This window comes from Pinus tabuliformis, chromosome 8 (assembly GCF_031772625.1).
Source record: "Pinus tabuliformis cultivar Carrire ecotype Pingquan chromosome 8, CPIR1, whole genome shotgun sequence".
Classification (NCBI taxonomy): domain Eukaryota; kingdom Viridiplantae; phylum Streptophyta; class Pinopsida; order Pinales; family Pinaceae; genus Pinus; species Pinus tabuliformis.
Genome location: NC_142294.1, coordinates 1,870,265,930 through 1,870,272,315, shown reverse-complemented (window position 1 = coordinate 1,870,272,315; position 6,386 = coordinate 1,870,265,930). Strand labels below are relative to the sequence as shown.

The 6,386-nt window shown below is 36.9% G+C and overlaps 1 pseudogene across 1 annotated transcript; it reads left to right on the top strand.

The window, feature by feature from the left end:
• The first annotated feature begins 1,477 nt into the window (after positions 1-1,477).
• Positions 1,478-5,666, top strand: LOC149243812 (lipase-like PAD4; annotated as a pseudogene). Its single transcript, XR_016246706.1, has 4 exons — positions 1,478-1,966; positions 2,901-3,225; positions 3,380-4,090; positions 4,575-5,666. The product of XR_016246706.1 is annotated as a lipase-like PAD4 (transcript).
• The last annotated feature ends 720 nt before the right edge of the window (positions 5,667-6,386 follow it).

Genomic DNA, 6,386 nt, shown 5'->3' with positions numbered 1-6,386 from the left:
AAATAAATATCTATATAGAAAGAATCTAGTCTTTACTATTAAATATATACAGTCTTATCAAATTTAATGAGGAAGAAAACAACTCTTTTTATCAAATTTAATGGGAAAAAAACCAGACTTTTCTAACGCGAGAAGAAGTTTCCACTCACTTTTATATTTATAATAAATGAATATTTTTATTTAAAATAAAAAAATGAAATAAATTTGATAACCATTTATATTTTAAATAAAGCGTCATTTAGCAAAGAAACTTATTAAACTTATTACTTTAATTTATTGAAGGATATCTATCCTACTCGCAGGGAATATATTTTCTTAATCATTAGATCTATTTCAAAATATTATCTGAATACATAACTTAAAAAGTTAAGTATAAAATCATCTAACTCCAACCCTGTCAAAATTAGATACTTCCCTCTTTATCGTAAGCATATTTAGATACACATTTTTAACCTATATATGAAAACAGTGTTTAACGTTCGAAGTCCGAAGTCACTTGATACGATTAATGTGTTTCGGGAACACGATCCAACAGTATTTGATTCTGAAAATTTTTCCAAATCTCCGTGAAAAGTGTGGTGAGAAAAGAACCACTTATATTAAAATAATTTAAGTGTTTACCATCTCCATTAGGTATATATTTCATATTTCAGTAACATAAGCAGAAAAAACAACATCGAGAGAGAAGAAGTCTAAATCAGATTGTCTTTCTCCTTTGAAAATGTCCAGAAGTCTAAATCAGATTGTCGAAAAGAAAAAGAAAAAGAAATAAAGCCAATACTTTCTCCATTGGAAATTTCCTCACGTAAATGTCTCCAGTTCAACTCCAATTCTTTTTTAGAGAGTGTAATTTCTATTCTGATAAGGATCACCATACCACCCACCATGGCATAGCTCTGTACCAGTGAATTGATACATCGTGACTAAGTTTTCTATTCTGATAAGGATCATCATACCAGTGAATTGATACATCGTGACTAAGTTACGTACAATTCCATATCGTATTCTTCATTTTTAGATGTGATTGAAGACCACGATTCCCGTAATTCACAAGAAAAGAGAAGGAACGCAATTGCAATTGCAAAGACTTTGAGAGTTGAGTGGGGGCAGAGGGGCGTTGTTTGTTTGCATAAAGTCTAACACCCTGTCAAGCCTGTGAGTTGTTCACCACGACCCAGGCATAACTCTGTACCAGCAGATTTGTTACATTCCTTCTCTTTTCTCATGTGTATTACGAGAATGGTGCGTGGTGGTCTTGCACGAGATGGGAAAATTATGGAAGAATCTTTATGGGTGGCCTTCAATCACATCTAAATATGACGAGATTAAGTCCGTAGAATTGGACGAGCGAGTGGGTGGGGCGCAGAGATGAGAAGAAGGCGTGGGGAAATTGCTGAATAACTTTATGGGAACTTAGTCGCGATATATCAATTTATTCGTACAGAGTTATCCCATGGTGGGCGGTGGTCTTTTACCACAGAAAATATTTCCCATGTTAGTCTCACAGTGTTATCCCATGGTGGGTGGTGGTCTTTACCACAAAGAAAAATTTGCCATGTCAGTCTCACAGACTCTGAGCACGGACTCAATTCTCAAAGTCCTTGTTGTTAATCGCTCCCTCTTTCGTTTTCCCCCATCTATTTTCTCAATCCAACTCCAACCCTGTATAAATATGCTACCAAAAATTCCTTGAAACCATCGGCTATACTTCCCTCTTTTCACATTGGCTGACGGCTCTGCCCATCTGAACGATGACTGTATTGACAGTGACAAGTACGATTTTCTACATTCCACACCTGGTCAAGGTCTGAGTCTTCTCCACGTTTTTCCTGGGTAGGTTGCTTCTGGACTTCTTCCCCTCTGAAACAACCTGCATACATTTCAGTGCTTAAATCCATAGCCAATGTGAAGCAAAACAAAGCAAGCAGCAGTAACAGACCATGGCAGAAGAATCATCAACGCCACTGTAAGGATAAGCTTGGCATCTTTCTCTTTTCCTGAAATTTTTATGATATAGTTGTTTTCTTTACATTTTGATAAAGACATTTTTGTGTTCATGTTTGAAGGGAGTCAGGCAAAGCATTAAGCATTAGCCTTTAGCAGGGATTTTTGAGGAGATGAAGATTGGATGTTTTAAGGAAGTTTACGGTGTCTGTGGGGGGAATTTGGACTTCTGTGGTGGGTAAAATTTTAGTATTTTTTGAGACTGGTCTTTGTCCTTGGGGATGGCTCTTCCTTGCATTCCAGACTCTGGGTCTGTGATGATAGCTTCTCACCATTCATTTCCCTGCTAATGCTCAGTAGTGTTTTCTGCCTATGACAGCCGTGGGTTCTGGTCTTCCTTAGGTGGAGGCAGAGGAGGCCAGGGGTGGTTTTAGTAATGGGAGTTTGATTTAGTCCAGTAAAGGCAGATCCAATAATTTGGTCTTTGACCTGTTATTCCTGAGGTGCAGGCAGAGGAGGCCAGGGGTGGTTTTAGTAATGGGAGTTTGATTTAGTCCAGTAAAGGCAGATCCAATGATTTGGTCTTTGATGTGCAGTTTTTAGCAAGCTAAGTGATTTTAGGGTGCTAGACACCTCAATTATTCCATTTAGAAGCTCTGTGTCTGTATGTGTAATCTTCTGCAGTGTTTTTGCATTGTTGCTCTTCTTATCTTCATCTCAGGTAATGAATGCATTATTGTATATTTGGTCATCTCCTTCATTGTCTCCTGATCTACAAAAATGTGTAAAACTGGCATATAACGCACACAATTCTGATTTGAGAGGCTTTCAGACCCGACTTGTCCGTTGTCCATATCCCCTGACTCACAGAACTTTTCAATTTTTTTGCACTCAATTCTAGAGGAATCCATACTCGCTTGCCCAGACGGTACCAATTTACGGATGTGTTCTTGCAGGTTCACTGTGGGTCACGAGAATGCAGCTTTTCTTGCTTCATGCGAAATACTGTCGAAGGCTTGGGAAGAGTTACAACTTGCAAAAGATTCAGAGAGTTTTAGTGTGAAGGAGCAGGAAGACTTTGTATATGTTGCCTTCCCTTCCTTTCATAAAATAGAAAGTTTCACCGTCAAAGGGAACAAATATGGGGAGGGCAATATACAAACTAACAACAAGGTATTCTCGGATTCCCTCAAGGGTAATGATGACAAACCAGCACTGGTCCATCAAGGAGCTCTTAAGCTGTTCCTGGATATTATGGAGAAAACAGATTTCCAAGCACAGGTAAATTGATTTTTCTAGATACAACTGTCTGGACAAAGTGCCCTTAATTTCACAAAAAGAGGGTTTACTTGTTCACTCATTATAGATGAAATTATAGAAATTCAAAGAGAAAAGTAACATTGTGCTGATGTATTCCATGATCTATCAGTTGCAGATTTATATGGACTCCGAACAAAGGAAACTCAAGCCCATTATATTTGTGGGGCATTCCTTAGGAGGGGCAGTTGCAACCTTGGCTACATTATGGGTACTGGAAAAGAGGCTAAGGCAAAGTTCTCCATTTTGTATCACTTTTGGTTGCCCTTTAGTGGGAAATGAAGGACTTGGTGAAGCAGTTGGTCGTGAGAATTGGGGAGGCAACTTTTTGCATGTGATTTCCCAGCATGATATTGTTCCTCGGATGCTCCTTGCACCGGTTGAATCCATTGCTGAGCCTTTGACTGCTATCTTGCCGTATTGGCATGGCAAAGTCGCTGTTGTTTCTATTGAAGATGCTTGTAGGACTCTTCTTATAAGTGTCTTGCAGTATACTTCTACAGTTGATTCAAGGGGATCAGATGGGGTTATAAAGAGAAGCCCATACAAACCTTTTGGTACTTGTATGTTTTGCTCAAAACATGGAGCAGCTTGTATTGAGAATTCTGAGACCGTTTTGATGATGCTTCATTTAACAATGCCGAGGCATGAAAATCTTTCTGATATTATTGTACGGGGCTGTTTTTCAGAGCATATAGGATATGGTTCTGTTTTGGAACATGTCATAGACAACTCCATAAGTGGTAAAAGATCTGCCAATTCTGATTCCAAATCCTCTTACGAGATGGGAATCTCAGTGGCTTTAGAAGCTATTGGTTTTGAACCTCAGGTAATAACAAAAATTCCTTTTTGATTAACATTTGAAAGAAAAGAAAAAAATGTAATGTGTTTTTTTATATCAGTAAATATGTCTAAAATGTATGAGAAGTATAAAAGTACAACTAGAATATCTAGAATGGGCTTACTGGTTATGAACATGTGTTTGGTCATAAGAAGTCATACTTTAAATCAAAAAAGGTTTAAATCCTAGTCAAGTGAGTGCAAAGATGTATACGATGATATTATTGGGCCTCATTTGATATTAGTAAAGCCACAAATTCACACAAAGGGATCCCCCACCATGGCTGTAGAGTATCTCCCTTCTCGAGATGGGACAACACTCTTAGGCTGGCCTTTTCAGCTTTCTTCATGCTAGTTTATTACTGTATAAGATCTGATATAAGATTTTACTGTAGCGTTGGATTGATCTTTCCTGCTGCTCTTTTGAATTTTATTTTCAGGCACAGTAATACTTGTTTGAAATGATTGTGCAGAATCATGATGCACAGCTTGCCCTATGAAAAGCTGGAGAAACTGAAAAGAGGTATAACAGAAATGTTCATAGGCTAGCTATTGAGTTAAGCCTGAACCAAAGTCTTATGGCAGAGATTGAATGGTATAAAGAGCGTTGTGAGAAGGACGGTGGCATCAGAAATAATATCCGCATCGGATATTATGATACCTTCAAGGACCATGATGTTGATGCGTTTAGGATAAAGCTCGGGGCATTTTGGGATGGCGTTATTGAAGCATGGGAGGGTAATGAATTGCCAAGTGATTTCCAATCCCAAAATAAGTGGATAAATGCTGGCAATACATATAGAAAACTGGTAGAGCCTTTGGATATTGCATCTTATTATCGCACAAACAGCAATGGCAACTATCTTTCAGACGGAAGACACAAGCGCCATAAAGTTCTTCAGAAATGGATGGAAGCGAAAGAAAAAACTCGCGGTTCAAAAGGTCAACGACCCCGCACAAAGATTGCATCCCTCCCCCCGGATTCGTGCTTTTGGGCACATGTAGAAGAGGCTCGGAAAGACCTGAAAAATCTAAAACAAGGCCAAAACGAAAGCCTACAAAAGCTTGAAAAGTTTGAAGAGTATGTAAAAATGATGGAAGAGAATCGCGGCATTTCTCGATATGTTTTCCTTGAAGGAAGCAGCTTCATGATGTGGTGGGAGGAATGGAAAGAGTATAAGATGAATCAATCCCCTGATTGGCTCTCTCCTTTATGTCAGAGAATAGAAGCGTGGCAGCTTGTTTGAATGGAAAAGCGGTTTAGAACGTGATCTTCTCCTGAATGGAGCTCTCCTTCAGGTCAAATAATGGGAAAGTTTCAAAGTTGTAGGTTATCTGAATGAAAGAAAACATGATCTTCTGATTAGGTTGCTTGTATTGTTTTCGAGATTCAAGGAAGAGGGTCTTCTGCTAATTAGATTGCTTGTTTTGCTTTAGATATGCAATTTCTGTTTCTACCTCCAACTAAAAGACATTTTCCAATGAGGTTGCTTCTTCTCTCGAGAAGAGGAGCTTCTCCCAATAGCATTATTTTTGAATAACTATAATATTTTGATTTTTATGTATATTTTGCTTCTCACTTCCCAAGAAGAATTGAACTTTTTCCTATGTAACAATCCTGATGTTTCATAAATGTATGTGCGTGCTCATGTTTGAGTAAAAACACTCTGGCCATTGGATATACTTATACTTACAATATAAAGTGTGTTTATATATATATATATTGATGTTGAAAAGATTATTTTTGAATAACTGTAATATTTTGATTTGTATGTGTATTTTGCTTCTCACTTCCCAAGAAGAATTGAACTTTTTCCTCCGTAACAATCTTGATGTTTCATAAATTTGCGTCTACATGTTTGAGTAAAAGCACTCTGGCCATTGGATACACTTATAGTTACAATATAAAGTGTGTTTATATATATATATTGATGTTGAAAAGATGAGATAGTTGAACATAGAAGATTGTTCGTCAATAAATTATTGCTAATTTTTTATCAAATTAATAGTTCTTTATAATAGAAGACAATGAGAGCATAAGTATTTTTGTTTGGTATATCTGAAGTTGAGATTTTCGGAGAAATTATAGAATATTATATCAACAAATTATTTTTTAGTTTTAGTTAATAAGTATATTTATTTTGGAACAGATTTACATAATGTTAAATTAATTATAAATAATGATTAAATAGATGGTAGGGATTTAATTTCCACAAAATATTCTTAGTAGTATACACAAATCAAAGTTGAGATTTATCTTCAATGTAGCTATGTTTTTTTTTAAT